Raw genomic sequence first — 26,308 nt, 5'->3', positions numbered from 1 at the left:
AGTATTGTTTTTCGTGTGTTTGTTTTTTGTTTTTTGTTTTTTACAGAAAGTCAGATGGCCTAGTGTTAGTTTGACTTAGTGCCTTTTTCAGATAGGTGATTATAAGGATTACTGATGTTTCTGTGCACTGGAGAATAAGCCATGTGCATCTCCCTTCTTTTGCCTTAGTAATGAGCTAAGATGACTGAGATTTGATTCTCACGTCCTTGGTTGGCATTTTAGTTGTGCTAGCTTTTTTTGGTCAAGGTAATAGACAAACATTAAAATTTATGTGCACTTAAAAAAGTTGTAATGTCATCCAGACTGCTTTGCATCCGTGATTTATTTATACACACACCTGTAACTGCCCACACCCACACACACCCATGTGGCTATTACCCAGATCAAGAATTAGAATGATTCCAGAACTGTGGAAGGTTCTCCCGTGTCCTTCTCAGCCAATAACCACCCCCCAGAAGAAAAACCATCAGTCTGACCTCTATCACTCTGACTTAGTTTTACCTATTCTTGAACTTCATGTAAATGGAATCATTTGTATTTGTTCCTTTGCCTCTTCTTAAGAAAGCCTGATATAGAACACTTAAATTAAAAAAAAATTACTATGTAATCACTCTTCATATTATAAAAAGATCACCTTTGGTTTTAAAAAAATAATGAATTTTCCTTTCTTGTTTAAAAAATCAATCTGTTCATAAAATTCAAATGTATGTACATAGCAAGTATCTTAAATCAATCTTACATATTTCAAATACACATAAAATTATAAGGATATGATACACATTTTTAGATTATCTGTGATTTCTCTTAATATCAAGTATGCTTTTTAATTTTTCTTTTTCTTTTTTTTCTTTTTTTTGCGGTACGCGGGCCTCTCACTGTTGTGGCCTCTCCCGTTGCGGAGCACAGGCTCCGGACGCGCAGGCTCAGTGGCCATGGCTCACGGGCCCAGCTGCTCCGCGGCATGTGGGATCTTCCCGGACCGGGACACGAACCCGTATCCCCTTCATCGGCAGGCGGACTCTCAACCACTGAGCCACCAGGGAAGCCCTTATTTTTATATTTATTAAAAAATTTTTAATTTCATATTGGGGTATAGTTGATTTACAATGTTATATTAGTTTCAGGGATACAGCAAAGTGATTTAGTTATACATATTCATATATCTATTCTTTTTCAGATTCTTTTCCCATATATGTTATTACAGAGTATAGTTCCCTGTGCTGTACAGTAGGTTGTTGATTATCTGTTTTATAAAAAGTAATGTGTATCTGTTAATCCCAACCTCCTAATTTATACTCCCCACCACCTTTCCCCCTGGTAACCATAGTTTGTTTTCTAAGTCTGTGAGTCTACTTCTGTTTTGTAAATAAGTTCATTTGTATCACTTTTTAGATTCCACACAGAAGTGATATCATATGATATTTGTCTTTGTCTGACTTACTTCACTTAGTATGACAATCTCTGGGTCCATCCATGTTGCCGCAAATGGCATTATTTCATTCTTTCTTATGGCTGAGTAATATTGCACTGTATATGTACCACATCTTCTTTATCCATTCATCTGTCAGTGGACATTTAGGTTGCCTCCATGTCTTGCCTATTGTAAATAGTGCTGCAGTGAACATTGGGGTGCATGTGTCTTTTCGAATTATGTTTTTTTGCGGATATATGCCCAGGAGTGGGATTGCAGGATCAAATGGTAGCTCTATTTTTAGTTTTTTAAGGAACCTCCATACTGTTCTCCATAGTGGCTGTATCAATTTACATTCCCACCAACAGTGTAGGAGGGTTCCCTTTTCTCCACACCCTCTCCAGCATTTATTGTTTGTAGACTTTTTAATGATGGCCATTCTGACTGGTGTGAGGTGATACCTCATTGTAGTTTTGATTTTCATTTCTCTAATAATTAACAATGTTGAGCATATTTTCATGTGCTGTTGGCCATCTGTACGTCTTCTTTGGAGAAGTGATTTCTCTTTATTTTTGCTCATGTGCATACCATACCAAATTATATAGAACAGGGGTCCCTTACATCATAAATCACATAAAATCCTTTGTTTTGAAACACAATTTTAATTTTCTGTTGTTATTTTTGAAGGCTGGGTTTAGTTGGTATTCCTTCAAGGAGTATGGCAGTAATTCTTTTTGATGGAAAAAGAGGATATGATCTGACAGGATTTTTTCTTTCAGTGCCTGTAAGGAATCTTTTGAAATAGTTTTCCAGGTAGTAAAACGTTTAATGCCGTTTGGATGCACTGTAGTTTGTGAAGCTGACAAGCAACATCTCTTTGGAGTGGTTGTGAAACAAATCCTGGGACAGATTGACTTGTTACTTAGTCCACATCTGTTGCCTAGACAAAAACTAAACATTTCAAAATACTTGGGCAAATGCCACAAACAAGTGATGCCTGGGGATTACGCTATTAAAGCAGAAGCACCAGGACCACATTTAGATGATAAAGGTTGCAGAAACAATATCCACTTAATAGGAGATTTTTATTGTAGGTTTTCTGAGTCTAATATACGGTAAATGCATTAACAAAGAGAAAGTCTTGTACTCTAAGTTTAGAAATTATTTTTACTTGCAGTATTCAGCAATTTGCATTGTATTTTGGTCTAAAGGGTATACCCCTTATTATTTGGCTTTCATCAAAGCAATTTAGTGCCACATGTGAATGAAAACTGGGTTAGATCTGTCGTAGTAGCTGAAGGTTAGGGTGACACAGGGAAACATAAAATGCCAATCTTTGTGCCTAAGTGCTTTTTTTTTTAACCTATGTTCTCACATGCTTTTTTTTTTTTGACATTAATTTTTACTGCTTTTTCTCTTACTAATGGTAAGAGGGCTTTAGTTGGTTTTTTTAATGTATAACATAACACATTGATTTTTTCCCCCGTTATTTATTTAAGTTTTTGGCTGTGTTGGCTCTTAGTTGTGGAACACAGGATCTTCGTTGAGGCATGCAGGATCTTTTGTTGGCGGCTCGTGGGCTCTTCATTGCAGTGCGTGAGCTTCTCTCTAGTTGTGGCACGCAGGTTTTCTCTCTCTAGTTGTGATGCGCGGGCTCCAGAGTGTGTGGGCTCGGTAGTTTTCAGCACGTGGGCTCTCTCATTGAGGTGCCCGAGCTCAGTAGTTGTGGTGTGCGGGCTTAGTTGCCCCGCGGCATGTGGGATCTTAGTTCCCCAACCAGGGATCGAACCTGCGTCCCCTGCATTGGCAGGCGGATTCTTTACCACTGGACCACCAGGGAAGTCCCTCATATTCACAGAGGTATTTTGTTGTCTGGGTGGTGATATCTACAAATCATATAAAGGAATATTTGTTAGAGCATCTGCTGTTATACTAAGGATCATTCATTACATAATTTTGGGGAGTGAATAGGTTATAGGAAAAAAAAAAAAGGATTCTTTTGGCCAAACAGGAAGGATTTTCTATTTTGTTGGACTCAGTGGGAGGAAAAAAAAATCCTGTTGGAGATTTATGTATTTGAAGGGGTACAGGTCATGATAGTTGAGAAATTAGGAATTCAGGGAGCCTCTTTCATCTTTTTCTGTTTTCATGAATTCTCATGATCTAACATCGTCCTCTTTGGCTGTAAGTGACATTTATTTTCAGTCTTGATTTTGAAATGCTGTTACTTTAATTATATATATTGTGAAAAATAATATAATTCCCCATAGATGACTTGATTGTCAAAGTCATTTCTTCTGCCCATCTTGTTGGAAATACTCAGTATTTTTTCATCTATAACCAAGGTTATCTTTATCTTTCTGAACTGTCAGTGGTGTGGTGACATATGTAGTGATGCAAATCTGGGACTCCCAATGCTGTGGGTTAGAGATTACAATAAAAATACAAAAGTGAATTTCAGAAGCAACATGCATTTTAGATTTTCCAGAAGGCTTTAAACAGATTATAGGTAAAGTGTTGACTCATAGTTTTAGTTTTTAATCAATCTGTATCTTGATTGAAAAGGAAAGACCCTCCAGAACTTTATTGTCTTCATTGCATTCGAATCCCAGTTCTATGACTTACTGAGTCGGGAACTGTTAATGGGCCCAGTTTATGCCTCTAGCTGACCTGGCTCTGCCTCAGTTTCCCCATCTGTAAAGTGGGGATACTGCTGCCCATATGAATCAGTTGTTGGGAAGATTAAAAGCCCAACTTATTTTCAACATACTAGCCCAGTTCCTGGCTCCATAATAGTTGATACTTTTATTATTTTTATGCTAAGAACACTGTGTTGTATTAGTGGAAGCCAGGCAGACTTTATTCAGTTCCTGTTGTTATCACATATCAGCTGCATGGGACCTCGGCCAGGTCACTTAAGTGACTCTGAGTCTCAGTTTCCTCGATTGTAAAATAGGAATCCTAATATTTACCATTCACAGTTGTGAAGAAAAACGATAATATATTTATAGTGCATAGCATAGGTCTTGGCACGTCATAAGCTTTCAGCAAATGATAGTTGCTGTTGTCATTATGGTTTTTGGTATTATCATTTTTATTATTATTTGATGATGTGTCTACATCGCAAAATTTCTGCTGCCATTTCCATAGCCCAGCTACTGTTATCTCTCTCTGGATTATTGTAATAGCCCTTTAACCCTTCTCTCAATGTTGGGATAAAGACCCTAGATCATGATCTGTCCTTTGCCTACCCCCCTACCTTCCGCCCCCATTTTCCCACGTTGCTTTCCTGTAAATCTTTCTGTGCTTTGGCCACCATGGACTTTATTCATTTCTTCCAATATGTTATGCTACTTCTTTGCACAGGGCCTTTGCATATGCTGTTTTTTTTCTCCTTGAAATAGGCCTGACCTCTTTTTCCCTTCCCTTCTACTTCTTCACTTCCCTCCCTATCCCCTTATTAAATATCCTCATAGGTCCTTGTGCTTAATTCTTTAAGTCATTTGTCATGTTAAAATTTTTTGTGCTCACTTAATGAATTCCATGCCCTTCCCCCACCACCCCCCAGACTATAGGTTCTGAAAGAGTAGAGGTACTGTCAGATTTGGATCACCACTGGGCCTTCATTTAGTTCCCCTCCACAGTCGTTTGTTATGGGAGGGAGGGAATGACTGGATGCATGACTGAGATGGGAATAGAAAATAACTGGGTAACATTTGAGGAAATAGACGCGGTAGTGGGGTGTGAGGCTCATCGCTGGGGAATGCAGAAACAGGCATATTAGCTCATGGTCTGGCACGCCGCAGAGGAAGAATTGTGTGTTTGCACAGGAGGAGAAACTGTGCGAATGAAGAAATGCAGGGAGGAAGGAAGAAGCTTAGCAGGAAATAGTTGTGGAGGGTTGGAAAGAGGAAATAACTGAGAAGTGACTTGATAGAAAATTGTGCATTTATTTCCTCTGCTGTAGCTCTTATTTTTCTGGTGTACACATTTGACACCTTTGGTTTTTTTTTTTTTTTTTGAGTCTGATTTGTAGTATTCTCTTTTTTTCCCTCCTAGGATGCCATGTCCATTTATTTACACAAACTGATACACCAAAAATGAGCAAACAGACAATGGCAATGTAGCCTCCACGTTGTTTTCTCTTCCTAGGACAAACTCTTCCTCCCCTTTGTCAGTTTCTTTCCCTGTCTTAGTAGTTCTTCTGTCAAAAGTACACTTTTATTTTCTTGGGGTCCTCTACTCTGAAATGGATTTAAATCCCCTTCCCCTGCTCCCCTTACCATTTATAATGTTTAAAGATTCAACATTGGCGTCTCATTTCAGCTGTTCATGTCACTATAATGAAGGGGGAGGTGGATTTTTCGGGGCAGAAAGCTCTTCGAGACCACTGTCAGGTGCTGGGTGGTTGCAGGGGGTGAAGAACTAACTGCACGTCTCTAAGTTGAGTGTTTTTCTTTTTTAGTCTCTAACCTTTTCTTCTAGCATTATGTTAAATTAAGGTGTAATTCACAGAACATCAAATTCACCATTTTGAAGTATATACTTCACTGGTTTTTAGTTGGACTTTCTTGTTCAGTCATCACTATTATCTAATTCCAGAACACTTCCATTATCTCCAAAAGAAGCCCTGTACTTTTCAGTAGTTAGTTCCAACTCTCCTTTCTCCTGTCCCCTGGCAACCATTTATCTACTTTCTGTCTTTATGGATTTGCTTACTGGATATTTCATATAAATGGCATTATGCAACATATGGCCTTTTTTTTTGGCTTCTTTCACTTAGCATGAAGTTGTCAAGGTCCATCTTTGTTGTAGCTTGTGTCAGTACTTCATTCCTTTCTATGGCCAAGTAATATTCCATTGTAGTGCTATTCCACATTTTGTTTATTCATTCCTCAGTTGATGGACATTTGAGTTGCTTCCACTTTTTGGCTGTTATGAGTAATGCTGCTCCGAACATTTGTGTGTACGTTTTTGTGTTGTAATATATTTTCATTTTTCTCAGGTAGTTACCTACAAGTGGAATTGCTGGGTCATATTGTAACTCTATGTTAAACCTTTTGAAGAACTTTTAGACTGTTTTCCATAGCAGCTATACCATTTTACATTCCCACTAGCAATGTACTAAGGTTCTAGTTCCCAGTTTCTCCATATTCTTGCCAACACTTGTTATTTTCAGTTTTTTTTAATTGTAGTCATTTTAGAGTGTGTGAAGGGTCTTTATGTCTGACTTTTTAAATGGTGGGGCTTGATCTTTCCCCCCACCTCTGCCACTGCCTCTTTCATTTTAAAAAATGAATATTGTTCTTGTCATTTTTATTAGATTTTGAAATGAGCCTTTGCTAGGACTGAGGGAATCTTGAATAGTATTTGAAATACTACTTTATGGTTGGGAAACAACATGCTTCGAGAAAGTAACTGGACCAGAAAATAGAAGTTATGGCCTACAAATTAGGATTTATTCTACCAAACTAAGCCTCAAGTAAATATTCTCATGTATAAATTATAGAAACCTATCATTATATGAAAAAAGTCAAAAAAGAAATTTGGTAATAAAAATTTGTGTCCCTCTTTGGTTTGGTTTCTTTTCCTTGTGTCTCTCTATGGTTTGGTTTCTTTTCCTTTGGTTTCCTTTCTTTTCTTTTTCTTTTTTTTTTTAACTTTAAATACTTTTTCGGCTATTTCCATGATGATTAATAAATTCATTTATAGACTAATCTTGTAAGATCTTTTAAATCCCATAGAAAAAGCTCTGTTAACATTAGCCAACCCCATTTTTATTCTGTTGTTTCAAGTGGAAACATCATGGCTAAGGGCCCAGCATTAAGAAGCTTGAACAATTATAGACTCTTTATCTTCCCATTCATTAGATATAATTTAGTATTTAAAGAAATAAAATTGCTCAATTTCAGTTAAAGTTTAGCTGTCTTAGCCCTTTCTAATATTCTCTATATGGCTTTTCATTGTAAACCCTGAACATGTCAAATCAACAGCAATATATTTTTGTTACTCTCTAGTATAAGATCAACACTATCACCCATAAACATGTAATGAGCACTTGTATTATGTGTGGAAACTGATCTCTGATCTTTAGGAGCTTACAGTTGAATACAGAGAACGTTGATGCCAGTAGATATTATGGATGTAAAGCATTTCCTCTTTGATGGAAGAGGCAACTATGATATAATTGACATGGGGATTTTAAGATATCATTTCCAGATTTCATGCAGTAGGGAAACACACTGAACTCTGGTTATTCCAGGGAAAGAAAATTAGGAAAAATGTTGGAAGGAGACAAATATTTGTTGACGACCTACTGAACGACAAGCTGTGTTTGGAGATTGATTATGTGGAGTATGGTGGGTGAGAGCTTGGGCTCTTGAAATCAGATGGCTTCAGTTTGAATCTTGGCTGTGACAACTCTCATTTGTGTGATTATTGTGAAAATGAGAGTGAGTGCCCACAGTCCATAAGGGTGTTGTAAGGATTGGAAGGAATCAATTTAAATGACTCCTCTATTCAGTGCCTGGCACATAATGGGCATTCAAATAATGTTTATAGTTTTGTCAGAATTTTTTGTAATTATAGTTATTTTAAATTTAATTATTAAAACCATTACTTAAGAAAAGTGGTATTACATACATTTTTTATTTTTTTATTTTTTATTTTTTTTTGCGGTACGTGGGCCTCTCACTGTTGTGGCCTCTCCCATTGCAGAGCACAGGCTCCGGACGCGCAGGCTCAGCGGCCATGGCTCACGGGCCCAGCCGCTCCGCGGCATGTGGGATCTTCCCGGACCGGGGCACGAACCCGCGTCCCCTGCATCAGCAGGCGGACTCTCAACCACTGCGCCACCAGGGAAGCCCTACATACATTTTTAAACGAGAAAATGAGGCTTAAATAATCAAGAAGTTTGCCTATAGCAATGGTTCTCACCTGGGGATGATTTTGACACCCCAAGAGACATTTGGCAACATCTAGAGAGAGGGCTTTGGTTGTCACATCTGGGGTACACGGTGATACTGACATCTAGTGAGTAGAGGCCGAGGATGCTGCAGAACATTCTGCAATGCACAGGACAGCCTGTATGATGAAGAATTATCCAGACCAAAAGGTCAGTAGTGCCAAGGTTAAGAAACCCTAGCCAAGAGTCATGGACCTTCTAGGAAAAGGAGTAGGATTTGAACCAACTTTTCTCAATCATATGTTTATATTTTCCCCTTGAAACCATTTCATTTCTTCATGAGAATCCAAGGAGTGAAATAAAGTAAGTTTTGACAAGTCCCTTTAAGATAGTCTAGTGGCTTGGGACTGAAATATGGCTTCATGGAGAGGGTGACAAACCAAGTCCAGAGAAACTGAGGTGATTTATTCTTTCACCATTCATTCATTCATGTATTGACTTGCTATTCATGTTTTAATTAATGTGTTGATCATTAAATTCTCCACACACTTAGTGAGCACCAACTCTGTGCTAAGTAATGGTCTGTATTCTCATGAAACTTCTATTCCTCTAGCCAGACAACTCTCAGAAATGGAAGAGAACATTTCTGAAATGTAGCATAAGAAGTGAAAAAAAAAAAAAGATTCACTATAAGAAAATCCAGTTTATGAAGTTGTCTCATTTGAATCCTCACATTGATCTTTGTTCGTTTATTCATTGACTGCTCAAACGTATGTATGCATGGTATCCTCTTTTTTTTTTTTTTTTTTTTTTGCGGTATGCGGGCCTCTTACTGTTGTGGCCTCTCCCATTGCGGAGCACAGGCTCCGGACGCGCAGGCTCAGCGGCCATGGCTCACGGGCCCAGCCGCTCCGCGGCATGTGGGATCCTCCTAGACCTGGGCACGAACCCGCATCCCCTGCATCGGCAGGCGGACTCTCAACCACTGTGCCACCAGGGAAGCCCCTGCATGGTATCCTCTTGCTAGGAAATGTGTTAGGTCCTGGCACTGTACACTCAAGGAAATCTGTCTTCTGTTGAACTTTGCATAAATCCTTATATAGCCTTCAGAAAGAAATTGCAGTTTTATCATTCTCATTACCAGTAAAAATCTTTTTAGAAACAGGAGCTATATTGGTCTGTGTTTCAGATGACTCCTGAAATGAGGTTAATGCTTGGAAAAGAAAGAATCTTCCTTGGCTATTGACTGAGCCTTGTGGTTTACTCTTAATAATTATTTTAGTATGAAAGAGTTTGCTGGGTTTTGTGGGAAGTATCATAAAATACCTAATTTTCCTAAAAAAAAATGCTTGACTTATAAAAAGAGATTGGAATACAGCAATTCTGTTTTTTAAAAAAGTCTCTATTCTGATAGAAATTCCTTTAATGACAGAAAGCAAGTGTGCACATGTATACACACACACACACACACACCCTCAAAAAGATGTATCAAAGGCCTTGATTCTTAACAGTTTGTACTTTTATCCCATGAAAAAGCAAGAATTACTACTCATATTATTGTTATTACAAATTTCATTGACCTAATAGCTCTTTTTTTTTTTTTTTTTTTTAAGTAACCACAAATTTCCCCATAGTGAGGAAGAGGCAAACAGTTTCCTTGATGCTGGGAAGTCCCTTTCTTAGAAATGTATATTCATCATGGATGAGCTAGGCTAATTTTTTTTTGGTTTGTTTGTTTGTGTTCTAATTGAAATAGAAGAAAGAGTTTGTGAGGCAGATATACCCTGTGCTATCCAGAGGAAGGACTGAGTCAGCACCACAGATCGGTTTCATCGGTCACTCTTGTGTAGTCCGAGCCGTTTAAACAGTTTAAAAGTACATGCACTGAGAAGCTTCATTCTTTACTATGAGACAGCCAACTCTACGATCTTTCTGAAGTTCTAAAAATATATATAACCATTTGTCATGACAGATAGTATTATATTTTGTTTCTTGATCAATTTTTGCCAGTTTGGTTTGTCTCCCCTGCCCCTCACATCAACAATTAATCTCTCTGAAACCTCTGCACACTTTTGGGGTTGAGGCCCCCCTTTTTATTCTGGCTCCCCTCAACCCTTTCCCCATTGTTTACCACTTACATTTTTTCTCTATGATTCTTCCATGTCCAACATTGGAAAAGTTTTTTATGTTTAAATCTCTTTAAAAAATACACATTAGCACTTGATATTTTTGTGTTTATTTTTTAACTGAAATTTTGGAAAGTTTACATACACAAGCGCACTTAAGAGTTGATAGTTTCAGGGCTTCCCTGGTGGCGCAGTGGTTAAGAATCCACCTGCCAATGCAGGGGACACAGGTTCAAGCCCTGGTCCGGGAAGATCCCACATGCTGCGGAGCACCTAAGCCCGTGAGCCACAACTACTGAGCCTGCGCTCTAGAGCCCACGAGCCACAACTACTGAAGCCTGCATGCCTAGAGCCCGTGCTCCGCAGCAAGAGAAGCCACTGCAGTGAGAAGCTCCCACTCACTGCAAGCAGAGAAAGCCCGCGCACAGCAACGAAGACCCAACGCAGCCAAAAATAAATAAATAAATAAAAGAAAAGAAAGAGTTGACAATTTCAAAATGTGGTTTGTGTTTGCAGCATATATGAGGGCAAGATTTTTCATTTGGCACTAATGTGTTTCCTCGCGAATTCATTTTCTTCTGCTTTTCTAGAGCCTCTGAAGGCTCTCAGAGGGGCCCTGAGGGGCAGAGACCATCCTGAGGGAGGGAGTTCTGAGTCCAAGGAGAACCACGGGTGTTGGCTGTCTTGTGGTAAGCCCAGCAGGATGTAGTCCTAGGACTTCACCATGCAAATCTTGTCCCTTGAAGTTGAAAAGCTGTGAAACAATTTTGTTCTACTCATTAGAAGAGTGAAGCCACAGTGGGGTATATGTGGAGGTCTTACAGCTGTAGTACACGTGTACTGCTCGTGATTCTAAATCTAGTTTTTAAATAAAGCTTGCCAATTTCTGGATGTCTTATAGAGACAGATGTTACAGGAATCACTCTCTGACTTTCACGCTTGTTGTATTTAAGCTAACAAGAAACTGAGTCTGTAAAATGACATAATTGTGTCTTGTGCCTTTTTCTCACCTGATAATTTCCTTTTGCCGTCTTAGCTAACCAGTTCAAATCAGAAAAATAATTCCTCTATTGCCACATGTTTCTTAACGTCCTCTCCATTTTCTCCTGATTTGAGATATTTTGTTCTTGTTAGATAGAAACTAGAATTTTAAAGTAATATTTTAACAAATATTCACTATTTTACCTAAAATTTTGAAGATAACTTGGTACTTTAAAGGCACTTCAGCTAAAAACAAGAAGCTCTCTACAGTCTCCACTAGCTCTGATTATTTAAAGATTTGTTCTCTTTTTCTGGGGTGGAGGGAAAAAGAGTGAGGCCTTCCCTGACTACCTGATGTTATACTAAATCACAGCTACCTGTTGGTTTCTGTCATAGTGATTAAGGACATCCATGAGCACGTATTTTCATCATTTGCTTATTTGCTTGTTTATTGTCATCTTTTCCACTAGACAATACATGCTATAAGGGCAAGAAGAATGTTCATTTTGTTCACTATACCTCAATACTGAAAACATTCATGATATGTAATAGACACTTAAGTAGTTGGTGAATGAATAAATGCATTTTTAGAAGAATGGATATAGAGTTATTATAATTTAGTCCATTTAATGTGAACTAGTTATGTGAAAAACTACCTTGCAAAAGCAAATTTCGGGTTCAGGGTATCTGTTTGAAGTAATAAACTTATTTATTTTTTAAACTGAGGGATTTTACTATTGTATTTTTAGAAATGAGGTTTTTAGAAATGAGGAATTCATTTCATAATAAAATGTTCTTAACATTGAGGGTCAAGAGCCAATTTATAATTTGAAGCTAAGGATTCTTTTCTGGAAAAATATATTTAGCTCATTTAAAATTTATGCATGTAACAATAAAATTTATGGACCTTTATAGGTAGACCCTTGAACCCATATGCTAAGAACTCAGGCTGTTCTCTCTGAAGCTTTGTATAAAGAACAAATCTCTGAATCCCACTACTGGGCATATACCCTGAGAAAACCATAATTCAAAAAAAGTCATGTACCAAAATGTTCACTGCAGCTCTATTTACAATAGCCAGGACATGGAAGCAACCTAAGTGTCCATCGACAGATGAATGGATAAAGAAGATGTGGCAATATATACAATGGAATATTACTCAGCCATAAAAAGAAACGAAATTGAGTTATTTGTAGTGAGGTGGATGGACCTAGAGGCTGTCATACAGGGTGAAGTAAGTCAGAAAGAGAAAAACAAATACCGTATGCTAACACATGTATATGGAATCTAAAAAAAAAAAAAAGTTCTGAAGAACCTAGGGGCAGGACAGGAATAAAGATGCAGACATAGAGAATGGATTTGAGGACACAGGCAGGGGGAAGGGTAAGCTGGGACGAAGTGAGAGAGTTGCATGGACATATATACACTACCAAATAAAATAGCTAGCTAGTGGGAAGAAGCTGCATAGCACAGCATGATCAGCTCGGTGCTTTGTGACCACCTAGAGGGGTGGGATAGGGAGGGTGGGAGAGGCAAGAGGGAGATATGGGAATATATGTATATGTATAGATGATTTACTTTGTTATAAAGCAGAAACTAACAGACCATTGTAAAGCAATTATACTCCAATAAAGATGTTAAAAAAAAAAGAACAAATCTCTGAGAGTTTAAAGATGGAACTTTTATACTTAAAACTCTGTGAGCCTATGGACTTGTAATTAAAACCGCAGTTATTGTTAGATTGGTTCCATGTGTAATTAAGACAGGAAAAAATACAAGCCAGTAAAATGAGTAATGCAAGGAAATTCTGATGCACTGCTTCCTTTTGAAGAGGTTTTTACACATTCATCCCTGTCTAGTTCTCTGTTGAAGATTCTTATCTTGGATGCCTAAATTGTTCAGAATTTTCATCATAAAGGAAAACAGTTGAAGTGGCCTGCCTTTTCTTGGGGAAGCTCTCCAGGAAAGTATTTCTAGCTGGGCCAGATTCTCTCTTTACTTTATATGATTTCCCCCAGCGTGTTGGTTGGTGGTCTTATTGCCTGATTTCTCTTTTATTTAAAATTCCTGTGTGCCGCTGTAGCTTTCTGGAGCTATATTAGGGATGACCTAGCACACCTCAGACCTGAGGAATGCTTGGATGTTATTTTATGGCCTTTGGCAGTCAGTGGATTTCTTACTTCTTTCTGTCTGATTAATGGGGAATTCAGAGCTATAGTTAGGAGATAGTTCACCTAAACTATTACTGCTTTGATGGATTTAATGATAAAATGTTGGCTAGTGCCCAAAGCAGATACATGAACTGTGCTCAATTTTACATTTACCTTGTGAAAGGCAGTTATGCAACAAATGCCATATATATATTTTTTATAACTGGTGGTTTTTATTAATTGATTTTTGGCTGCGTCTTCGTTGCTGCACGTGGGCTTTCTGTAGCTGCGGTGAGCGGGGGCTACTCTTGGTTGCGGTGTGCGGGCTTCTCATTGTGGTGGCTTCTCTTGTTGCAGAGCACGGGCTCTAGGCGCGCAGACTTCAGTAGTTGTGGCTCGTGGGCTCTAGAGCGCAGGCTCAGTAGTTGTGGCACACCGGCTTAATTGCTCCATGGCCTGTGGGATCTTCCTGGACCAGGGATCGAACCCGTGTCCCCTGCATTGGCAGGCGGATTCTTAACCACTGCGCCACCAGGGAAGTCCCTACAAAAACCTTTTGTATTGATTAAAGCCAATTAATAAATGGAAATGTAATTTAATTTGTTCCTCACCTATGGTTGAATGTGATGAGTCTTGATTTCCTACAATGACATATATACAGGCAACACCTTCGTTTACTAAGTGCAATAATTAAGGCAGAACATTTTTTGCTGCACCTCTGTGGTGGATAAACCACTTCGATACCTTTATTTGGGTCAAAGTGTTCTTTATACAGCCTTTGAGGTACTGACCTTATCAAAGCAGTTGATCTTCCAGTGACCCATTTTGGAATAATATGGACACAATGGTGCTTCTCTAGAGTTGATCTAAAGTAGTGTGTATTTAGTAACTAAGCAAAGTTATTCTCAGTGCCAAAGACTATTAAGACTTGGCTATATATTTGATGGTTCTCCCTGTTTAGCAGTTTGGTATGTTGGAAAGCTACTTGGTAGATCTTTTTTTTTCTTTATATGAATATATAGATTATATTAGATTTTTTATTATATTAGATTTTTTTATTATATTAGATTATATTAGATTTTATACTCGTCAATATTTCAGTCAGTATTTATTGATTGCTTTATATAGCTGCTCTAGCAGTAGTTACCAGGATTCAATGATGAATCAAAACCAGGAGAACCATATAGGTTTTAGTCTAACTGGGTATCTTTTGGAAGGCAAAGGTGGTATGCTTAGTAATTATTCTATGATAACAAGTGTAAACTGGGATTATTCCACGAAAACTGGGACTAGTGGGTCACTTTAGTTCACACAGGCAGGGTCTCTGTCCTCATGGAGCTTGTAGTCAATGGAGGAGATGGAAGTTAATCCAATAATCAGATAATCAGACTTCCCTGGTGGTGCAGTGGTTAAGAATCTACCTGCCAATGTAGGGGACACGGGTTCGAGCCCTGGTCTGGGAAGATCCCACATGCTGTGGAGCAAATAAGCCCGTGCGCCACAACTATGGATCCTATGCTCTAGAACCTACGAGCCACAACTACTGAGCCCATGTGCCACAACTACTGAAGCCCTCGCGCCTAGAGCCCATGCTCTGCAACAAGAGAAGCCACCGCAATGAGAAGCCCGTGTACCGCAACAAAGAGTAGCCCCCGCTCGCCGCAACTAGAGAAAGCCCGCGTGCAGCAATGAAGACCCAACACAGTCAAACATAAACAAACAAACAAATAAATAAATATATAAAAAATAGTCAGATAGGGCTTCCCTGGTGGCGCGGTGGTTGAGAGTCTGCCTGCCGATGCAGGGGACATGGGTTCGTGCCCTGGTCTGGGAAGATCCCACATGCCGTGGAGCAGCGGCTAGGCCCGTGAGCCATGGCCGCTGAGCCTGTGCGTCCGGAGCCTGTGCTCCGCAACGGGAGAGGCCACAACAGTGAGAGGCCCCTGTACTGAAAAAAAAATAAAATAAAATAAAAATAATAAATACCAATTAATAGGTGTTAAAAAATTATAAAAGGCCATATAATAAGGGAATTTGACCTGGCCATGGGGTTAAGGAAGGCCTTCCCAAGGAAGTAAATTTTATGCTGAGTTCTGGTAGAATATTTCGGAAGGAAAAAGCATGTGCAAAAAGCTTTAGGGTGGGAAGGGAGTATGATGTGTTCCAGGAACAGTAAGACGGGAGTGACACAAGCATAGACCTCAGTGTAGAGCATGTGCGGGATGAGGCTAGGAAGCCACACCACACAGAGCCTTGACTGCCCTGGAAGGATTTAGATCTTTACCCCAACCGAAATGGCAAGGTATTATAGAATTTAAAGGGGGGGCGGTCAGGTAGGTGGAAAGGTCACATGAGCAGGCTTGGTTTTTGAAAGATCGTTTGGGCTGCAGTGTGAAGAAGAGATTGAGCAGGGGTGGGTGGGGTAAGACAGGACTGGGGGCAAGAGGAAATCCGGGGAGAGTGGTGAGATAGTTTTTGTGTTAGTCCAACCAAGAGACAACGGTGACTTTAACTAGGATGGTAACTTATGGTGGAGTTAGAGCAAATGACTGGATCTGAGAGGTATTTAAGAGCAAAACTCAAAAGGACTTGGAAAGAGGGTCTTATGGGGAATGAAGGGTGTTCGGAATTCTTTTGTGCCCACCTGTGATGATATACAGTTCTCTTGTATCCACTCAGCCTGTGTCATAAATTAAAAATGGCAACACTGAGCAGAAACCACAGAACAGATAGAACTAGGTTCACTGACTTCTGAGAAGTGACTGGAGATGGTTCCTGAGAAGTCAGAGACTCAGAAAATATCTTAACTATTTGGCATCGTCAGCATACCCTGTAGTGTGTGGTGGAAATATAGCACAAAGAATGAGCTGTGTCGGGGGGAGAGTACAGCTCCTTACATTCTTATGCAAGAGTTGAACTATATAGTATGATCCGAACCAGTATTGCTGTGTGATTGATTTCTTACCCTGATCTCTACTCAAGTAACCTGTAGGGCAGCATGACTAAGGTCTCATTTAGGGTGCTAAAACAATAATTTTGTAAATAATACCCTGGTGCATTGAAGGGGTTAAGGTAAGGATGCTCAGACGCTTCATCTGTGATCAGGGTGCACCTTAGACATTGGACCCAACTAGTTTATCACATGGTTCTTTCACAAGGCTGTTGCTCATATTGAAGTGTGATGTAATAGAACTTTTGAATTAAAAATAAAAACCCACAGGGTCACGTGAGTGTGGATAAACACTAGGGAACTAAGTATATCTTTCTTTGTAGAACATAGTGTTGTGGGTAGAAGACTTTTGCTTTTGCACGTGCCATAGCATCAGGCTGACATTAGTATTTATGTATTTGCCTGATGATGAAATAGTAGTTGTTAGTAGCAGTTTGCTTTTTCCCTATAGTCTGGATTATATCTCATTCATTCTGCCTTCTTGCTGACATGTGGGGATACTTTTTAGCACCAGTTGAACCAGGCCTGTTTCTGGGGCTGTCTTGCAATCTTAGCTCAGATACTGTACTAAGAACACCAACATTTATATTAACATAAGAGACATTCTGTTTACTCCTTAGATATTAAATACCAATTTTATGGCATTCTGAAATTCTTAAGTGTATCTTAAGTGTTCTTCCAAAAATACTGTTTCATTTAGATAAGAAGCAGCACAGGTTCTTCCATGGGTTTCTCTTCACTTTTGCTTTTACCTCTTTAATCTCGGTGAATTATGAAATTCTAACCCAGTTTATACATAGAGATCCAGTTTGCATTAGCAGTCTTTTTTTTTTTTTTTCCCCTTTGGCTTGACTGGAGGTGAGGAAAGATGTTGTTAGGAATTTTCATTTTCTTCTACTGTCTCCTCCTTTTTGTTTTTCTTTTATTTGTAAAGCTTAGTATTTTGAGCAGGCTCATCTGCCTTTGGTCCTCCATCCTGAGCCTGGCATTGGCTAGTTAGGAGAATTGGATGTTGTTTTTCAAAAGCTTAGTACAGATTTTGATAGCTTCTTGAAGGATTTGATACTGAGACTGACCAAGGCCAGTGTTCAGAAATAATTTAGGTGGCTTTGACTATTGCTTGCCAACTCATTGCTTTACTAAGCTTTGAGTCATATTTTAGATTAAATGTGGTTAACTTTTTCCGTTCAATTCTTAAAACTCTACACACTGAGTTAGATATGTGGCTTAAGTTTAAAGTGTGTTTGCCATAAGTGGGGTTCCTAGATTACTGTCCAGTGTGAATTTGAACAGTCCAAAGATTTATTTGGTGGCAATATGCCCAGATTTTGGAATTAAATAATAGAGCTATTATTCAAAATAACTTTTTTTTAACGCATCAGTTTTTTTAAAAAATCTTTACTGAAGTATAATTGATTTACAATGTTGTGTTAGTTTCTGGTGTTTAGCAAAGTGATTCTTTTTCATCTTCTTTTCCATTATGGTATTACAGGATATTGAATATAGTTCCCTGTACTATACGGTAGAACCTTGTTGTTTATTTTTTATAAATTTATTTATTTATTTATTTTTGGCTGCGTTGGGTCTTCATTGCTGCACAGGCTTCTCATTGTGGTGGCTTCTCTTGTTGCAGAGCACGGGCTCTAGGCGCACAGGCTTCAGTAGTTGTGGCTCACAGGCTCTAGAGCGCAGGCTCAGTAGTTGTGGCGCCCGGGCTTAGTTGCTCCACGGCATGTGGAATCTTCCTGGACCAGGGCCAGAACCCGTGTCCCCTGCATTGGCAGGCGAATTCTTAACCACTGTGCCACCAGAGGAGTCCCTGTTGTTTATTTTATATGTAGTAGTTTGTATCTGCTAATCCCAAACTCCTGATTTATCCCCCCCCACCCCCTTTCCCCTTGGTAACCATAAATTTGGTTTCTATATCTGTGAGTCTGTTTCTGCTTTATAAATAAGTTCATTTGTATCATATTTTAGATTCCACATATAAGTGATATCATGTGATATTTGTCTTTCTCTGTCTGACTTACTTCACTTAGTATGATCATCTCTAGGTCCATCCACGCATTGTTTCATTCTTTTTTATGGCTGGGTAATATTCCATTGCATATATATACCACATCTTCTTTATCCATTCTTCTTTTGGTGGACATTTAGGTTGCTTCCATGTCTTGGCTATTGTGGGTAATGCTACTATGAACATTGGGGTGCATGTATCTTTTTGAATTATAGTTTTGTCCAGGTATATGCTGAGGAGTGGGATTACTGGATCATATGGCAACTCTGGTTTTTTTAAGGAACCTCCATATTGTATTCCATAGTGACTGCACCAATTTACATCCCCACGAACAGTGTAGGAGGGTCCCCTTTTCTCTGTAGCCTCTCCAGCATTTATAATTCGTAGGTTTTTAATAATGGCCATTCTGACCATTGTGAGGTGATACCTCATTGTAGTTTTGATTTGCATTTATCTAATAATTAGTGATGTTGAGCATCTTTTCATGTGCCTATTGGCCATCTGTATAAAATACCAGTTTTGATCTTTGATCAAAAGATCAGTTTTGATTAATTCTCTGAAAAGACATGTAATTTCAACATTCTCTGTATGATAAGTGGAGCACATGCATTACTCTAAGTTTATTAGAGTTTTTCTTAGCTTAAAAATCCTCATTCATGACAAGGAAATAATAATGCCTACCTTCAAGAGCCATTATGAGAGATAAATAAGAATATTCATTCATTTGTTTGAGTAACAAACATTTGTTAAGCATCTACAATGTACAAAGCACTGTACTAGACATTGGGATATGACAGAGAACAGCATGAGGTCCTTACCTTCATGGAGCTTATGATCTACTTCATAGTTGTAAAGCACATAGATGAGCAGTAAATGGTAGCTCTAATTGTTGCTGTCCAAAATTTGTCTAAAACTTGTGATCTAAAAGATGTTAAATTATTTGAGAATTTCCCTGATTTTGAATTTGAATTAGAGGTGTTAAAGAATTCCTACAGATATATTTGCACATAAATTTTAAGATTCTAAAGCAGTGATTCTGAACTCTGACTGCACATTAGAATGACCTGGGGAGCTTTTAAGAAACCACAGTACCAGTGTCAGGAGGCTGCCCTCAGGGATTCCAGTATAATTGGTTTAGGGCGGGACATGGGTACTGGCCATTGAGGAGCTTTAAGAAGCTCCTCAGGTGATTTTAATGGGCATCTATGGTTGAGGTGTACTGCTTTACAGGTAGTAATATTTCATGAGTATTTACACATTGTGGTTAATGGTAGATTTGCTAGTGACATACCAGGATGTTTAGCCTGATGTGAGAAGAGGAACTCTATCATTAACTGTGGATTGACCAGTTTCAATGATAGGTTTCAGAATAAAATATGTGGCTTCAAAGAATCGGATATGTGGACTGTAGGTATGACTGCCATGGTGCATCTCTGTCACCTTAGGTAAGTCACTTTACCATGCAGACCTCAGAATTCTCATCTTTAAAATGAGAGATTTGGTTAATGGCAATACTAGCATTTTTCTCTGTTATAATGTATTATTTTAATGCCCCAGTCTATGAATTACCCTGTTACCAGGATGATTTCCCAGCCTGCTGTATTGTCCTCTCCCTTTCCCATAGCTAATCAAACCCGTGGTGGACATCCAACCAAAGTCTGTCAGACCATCATCTGGCCAAAAGACAGCTAACTCACTCTTGAGAGAGTTGGAGTAAAGATAGAAACTTTATTACAGTCTGTGAAGCATGGAAGAATGAGGAAGGGGTAGGGGAGTTTGATGATAACCTTGGGCCACGTCTGGACTGAGGCCGACTGTGTAAAGAGAGCCTAACTAGGGTAGGTGTGTGAGGCGAAGCACAGATGTCATGAGAATGCAGCAAGATGACCCATGAGAGAGACGGCAAGGAGAGCTTTGTCTTTGACCTCATCCCAGTTCCAGTCCCCAGGGTCCCCGCTGTATCATTCCTGTCCTCAGGCAACTGTGAGGTGGCCTGCTGTGTCCTTATCATTTCTCCTTCCTTGTACTCCCCTCAGTGGGTTTCTGTCCTTTGCAACCCCATATGCTTTGAGTAGAACATTAGGTTAGTAGAAACTTTGGAGAAACAAATGGGGCAATGATAAAAATAGAAATGGGGTAAGGAGAATACGCAAAATAGTGCGATATTGTGGAAAGAATGAGGATAGTGAGTTAGAGTCTTAACTCTGTCCCAAAATAGCTCAGTGACCTTATCCAAGGTGCTTGACACTAGCAGGCTGGTCTAAAATGGGAATGGTGCAATCTCATAGGGATGGTGTAATGAAAAATTAGATAACAGTTGTAGAAATGCTTTGAAAAGGTAAAAGGGTATGTCAGGGAGGGGCTCACCTTGGTAACGTATTTGGAGAAGGCAAGTTTTGAGATGTTTGCTCTGAGAGACAGAGATAGTAGAGAAGAGAAGCAGAGTTATAAAATATGCCTGAAGGACCAAGTTTTTAAGTATTGATTTAACTCTAAGTAGACTATTTCTTTCCTTCTGTCAATTTTTAATTTTCACAGCTTGATTTTTCTTTCACTGGTTATTATTTCATTCTTAGAACTTCTAGTTATTTGTTGCCTAAATTGTTTTATAGGGTTTTTCTGATATATAGTTTTAGATGCAGTTCAGTTTTTTTCATGAAGTTCTGCTGCAAATATGGGTAATATCAACAGAATTCTGTGTGTTATGAGTTAATGATAAAGTTACTGTTTTTCTTTGGCTTCAGTGAAGAGTAAGGATTGGGTCATGAGTGCAAGCGATTTAGCTCGTTGGTTTCCTTCTTGTCCTCAGTTGGCACATCCTAAAATCATTTTGTGGTCTCCCACTCAGTGGGCTGGGCAGACAATGGGAAACGTTTATGATTGGAATCATAGGGGTGTCCAGAGTTCAGGACTGAGGGAAATTGGCCCAGCAGTGAACACGCTTAGCATTTGGAAGCCTGGCTCAGACAGGATTTTCTCATCCTTCTGCGTTACTCTACAAGGTAACTTTTCATGGACACAGTTGGGTAATTAAGAAAGATAAAGTAAGATAAAAGGAAAATTTGATTGGTCAGTAGGTAGAATGTGTACACAGTCTTTTCTATCATTTGTGCATTTATTTACACTGAGTGGAATAATTTTTCCCTCCTGGAAGTGCTCTTATGTTTCCTAATGTATTTGGGCATCATTCCCTTTCTTGGAGCCACTTACAAATTCAGTTTATATCAGAGGCACAAACATAAGGATTTTTAAAATAGATTTTACCGCTGGAAAGACCTAGGCCATTTTTCCTTGTGTTCCAAATTGTTTTCTATTGCTTTAATGGAAAAGGAAGATTATCAAATGCTGCTCGTAGATCTGACATTGGACCATGGGTTTCTTGAATCATTAGCAGCTTTTATGGAGTTATCTAGCAGCCAAATATTTAAGATTTCTTTAAAAGGTATGAAGTTTATTATGTCCAGTGAAGTATGAATGGAGCATGCAAAACTGTTCTTTTTAAAAACTTACTGACCAGACTTCCCTGGTGGCGCAGTGGTTAAGAATCCGCCTGCCAATGCAGGGGACACGGGTTCAATCCCTGATCCAGGAAGATCCCACATGCCATAGAGCAACCAAGCCCATGTGCCACAACTATGGAGACTGCTCTCTAGAGCCCGCAAGCCACAACTACTGAGCCCACACGCCACAACTAATGAAGCCTGCATGCCATAGAGCCCGCGCGCCACAACTACTGAAGTGTGTGTACTCTAGGGCCCGTGTGCTCTAACTACTGAGCCCACGTGCCTCAACTTTTGAAGCCCATGCGCCTAGAGCCCGTGCTCCACAACAAGAGAAGCCACCACAATGAGAAGCCCACACAGCGCAACGAAGAGTGTCCCCTGCTCACCGCAACTAGAGAAAGCCCGCGCGCAGCAACAAAGACTCAGCGCAGCCAAAAATAAATAAAATTATTTTTAAAAAAGACTTACTATAAGTTGATTAAAGTTTATAGAGTTAAGTGCAGTGGAAAATCAGTAATTTTCAGAGGGTGCTTTTGTTTTTTGTTGGTTGGTGTTACGAACAAAAAGTGAAAATATTTAAGGATCACAGATAAAATTCTGTAATAGGGCACTGGAAGAGGGTCACTGATCCATTCTTTTTTAGGGACACATTAACTACAGAAACTTAATGGAGGGCTATTAAGTATTTAATTTAAGTGTCCCTGGAAGATATTATATACTTATCAATATTACGGTTGAGTATTGTTTCATTTAACCTTCTATTGGTGGGTTAAATGGTATATGACTGGCTCCTAGAAACCAGAAGAGCTACATACCATTCATCAGGTAGTTGTGTGAAAGGGCAACTTCTTGATTTCCCTCTCAGAGAATCAGTTCTCCACAGACTTTTGATCATCTTCCCAAAATGATGCATTCATAGTGTCTGATGACCCAGGCTTGTGGTACATTTTATAAAGTATAACTTAAATATTGATTCATGGATTCATTCAATAAGTCTTTTTTCCCCATTCTGTATTTTTAACTTGTCAGTTTTATGGCCATTTTTCTCTGTAGTCTGAAATTTTGGTATCTTTATATCCAGAGACGCGCCAGCTATTAATTTATTGGTTCATGCAGAAACAAGTGCAATACTTTCAGGTGTCTCTTTCCAGTGGAGTCACATTGGGGTTCACTTAATTTTCCAGCAACAATGTGTAGTAACACATGCAAAGTGTTGCCAACCAAGGATGTCTACCTGAGCCTTGCTGCTCTGGAAATTTTTTGGAGGTCGTGTCATGCCCCTGTGACTGACCTTAGCCACTCTGACTGCACCCACTCCCCCAGCCCTTTCCCCCCCCAGCAAAAACAGGTATTCACCCTAAATCACAAAAGTGAGGAAAAGAGTTTAAATAGGTAACAAAAGTTAGGAAAACTTTTCTAGGGTAAACTTTTCTGGTAAACTGGTACAGCATGGCCCAAGGCCTCAGGCATACAGAAAGAGATGTTCACCGTAAGACAGTGTGGCTCAAGAGCTCAGACATACAAAAAAACTCTGTCAAGCAGAATATTCCAAGGGCTCCGAGGTTATCGCCTAGAAGCCAGTGAAGGTCAGTCCTGAAGACAGGCCTACCTTTGGAATGTGCAGGGTTTGAGCAACCCAGGCCTGCTGAGTTAATAAGTCTTTCCTGCCCACATATCTAGTAATATTTTATTAAAGGATAATCATTGTGAATATTATGCTGTTGCGTCTCTGGATTTTGTTGCCTTCCTTTAAGAAAGGTTGAGTTTTCTCCTGGCAGGCAGTTAGTTTACTTGGGCATCAGCTTGATTCTGTTGAGGTTGTTTTTATATTTTGTGAGAGTGGATCTTGTGTAGTCTTATCGTAGGCCTGGTTTATCCCTTCTCTCCACAAAGGCCGTACCTTTCTGGACAGTAGGTATGGCCTTTCTGGAGTCTCCACTGAACGCTGCAGGTGTTTAATGAAGTCTCAGGCAGTTTGGCCTTTGTCTCCCTGTGCTCCGTGAGCTCTGAAAGCTGTTCTGCTTATAGCTTCCCAGTAGAGGTTTTTTTTTTTCCTGGTAGTCATTCTTCTCTGGTAGTTATTCTTTGCCCAGCCTTGCAGAGTTTCACCCTCTGCACTTGTGTATTGCTATTGAGCTAAAGGCTCAGGGAGACCCATAGGAAGATTTCAGGTTTCTATTTTTTGCACAACTCCTTCCTTTCCTGTACTCTGTCTTGCATATCCCAGCTACCTCATTCTCCCCACATTTCAACCTTTTCTTCTCGGCTCACTGAGATTGCTCTGCACTGCCTAGGTTGCTCCTCTCTGCCTCACAATCTGGAAAGTACTTCTAGGTAGAACTCTTAGGTGGCTATATTGCTCATCTCATTTGTTTCTCTTCCTTCAGGGATCACAGTCCTGAAATGCCTGTTGTTTAATGAGTGAAAACTGTTGTTTCATATATTTTGTCTAATCTTCTAGTTAATTACAGTGGGAGAGATAATGTGGTACCAGTTACTCTGCATGATTGAAAGTGGAATTTTTTTCTAATGTAATTTTTATGTAATGGTTAAGATCAGAGGTTGAGATTCAGACACGTGGACTTCAAATTTAGTGTCCAGCATTTACTATCTTTTGATCTTTGGCAGTTTATTAACGTCTCTCTGACTTAGTTGCCTTATCTGCAGAATGGACATAGTAATATCTAAGTCATAGGGTTTTATGAGCACTATTTTTTATAGTGCAAGTAAAATGCTTAGTGTAGCTCCTGATACATGTTAAGGCTCGATCTATGATGTTGATGATGATGACGACGATGACGGTAATGATAGTGATGGTGGTGGTGGTATTTGGCTGTACTTGCGGCATTAAATGAGGATGTTACATGGGAAAAAAGTGCTGTTAGGTTAGAAAGTCAAGGTACCACATTTCTTGTGGCAGTTAAGTGTCCCCGAAGTGTGATAGGATCAAGGAGAACATAGACATTTTCCGTTCCTCTGCTTGAAGAACTGTCAGAGAAGTTACAGAAAAATTCACTAATGACTTCCAGGCATGGTAGCCAAGAGTTGATGCTTGTTCTGAAACTACTCATATAGACTTTAGGGATGCAAAACTCCTGAAGACTGTGCAAAATGCCTTTGAAAATCAACCTGATTATATCTTTAATGTTTTGTTTCTTAGGCTGTGTGATGGATGTGTTTATTATATTTGTCCTCGTTCTTTTTGGTATACCTGAAATGTTCCATAATTTTAAAAACTTGTCTTACCCCTTCACATAATCCTGATGTGCATGTTTAAAAAAACTATTGAATTAAACATACAAATTGCAGTATGATGGGTAGGATAGGTGTCACTTAGGTTAAGTTTTAAAATATGTGTAGAACATTGCCATGTACTCATAATGACTCTGTGTGTGTGTGTGTGTGTGTGTGTGTGTGTATGAAAAAGTTGGCTTGGAAAGAAACAGCAATTCTAGGAAAGCAGTTTCTTTGTGAGGAGAGAAATGAATGGGAGGGAGAACAGGCAGGGGTACACAGAGTCTTAAATTGAATCCCTGATATTTTATTTCTGACAAAAATTGAATTAGAAATTTGGAATAACGTCTTAAGATCTGAATGGTGCTTACATGGGGATTTGTTATATTCTTCTTTGTATATTTGGTACATATCTTAAAAACAAATATAATAACAAGTGTTCAGGTTGGAAGTAAAACTCTTTGCTTCAGTGCCTTGGTTCATGTTATATCAAGACTTTTGGGGATGTTTCCAGGAATGTGATTATAAAATTCATTACTGTCTTACTCCAGGACAATTGCAGAATATAAAGTTATGCTTCGGGACCAGGAATACTGCTCCATCTGTATATATATTTGCAGCAGTTATTATTAGGATAAAACTTGGTGGGTGGTCTACCTCAGTTTGAATTTTGGGAATCAGAGTGCAGGTACTTTCTCCTGGGCCAGTCTATGCTCTCCATCTAATTTCCTCTCTTCTGAGCCGTTCAAATCTTCAAACTCCGAGATGGCTTCTCACTGCTAGGACGTCGTCCGTACAACTTAAGGAGACGTATGAAGTCCCCCCTGTTGTTCCTCCCAAACATCATCTACTCTTTCTTTTTGCCATCCAGCCATACTTTGCTTGCTTTTTTCTTCTTTTTTTGTTTCCTCTCAGGTTTCCTGTTCATTCACTGGTTTTCATTCCAGGTGTTTCCACTTGATTTCTCCCTTCATCTATAACTCCCTCCCTGCTTCCCTCAGTTTTTTTGACTAACTTTCTTATCATCCATCA

The 26,308-nt window shown here is 39.2% G+C and overlaps 1 protein-coding gene across 6 annotated transcripts in view; it reads left to right on the top strand.

Moving 5' to 3' along the window:
- MITF (melanocyte inducing transcription factor) overlaps positions 1–26,308 on the top strand; it is a 227,160-nt gene that overhangs the window by 54,747 nt on the left and 146,105 nt on the right. Inside the window, exon 1 of one of the 6 annotated variants that reach the window (XM_081246297.1) lies at positions 659–26,308. This exon is cut by the window's right edge and continues 15,818 nt beyond it. The exons of the other annotated variants lie outside the window; for them this stretch is intronic. The gene's annotated coding sequence lies outside the window, so the exon portion shown is untranslated. Of the gene's footprint in view, positions 1–658 lie in introns of those variants that run through there. 6 annotated transcript variants of the gene reach the window in all.

The sequence above is a fragment of the Mesoplodon bidens genome (genome assembly GCF_964165515.1).
Source record: "Mesoplodon bidens genome assembly, chromosome: 10".
In the NCBI taxonomy this organism is placed as follows: Eukaryota; Metazoa; Chordata; class Mammalia; order Artiodactyla; family Ziphiidae; genus Mesoplodon; species Mesoplodon bidens.
This window is presented reverse-complemented; position numbering and strand designations above follow the sequence as displayed.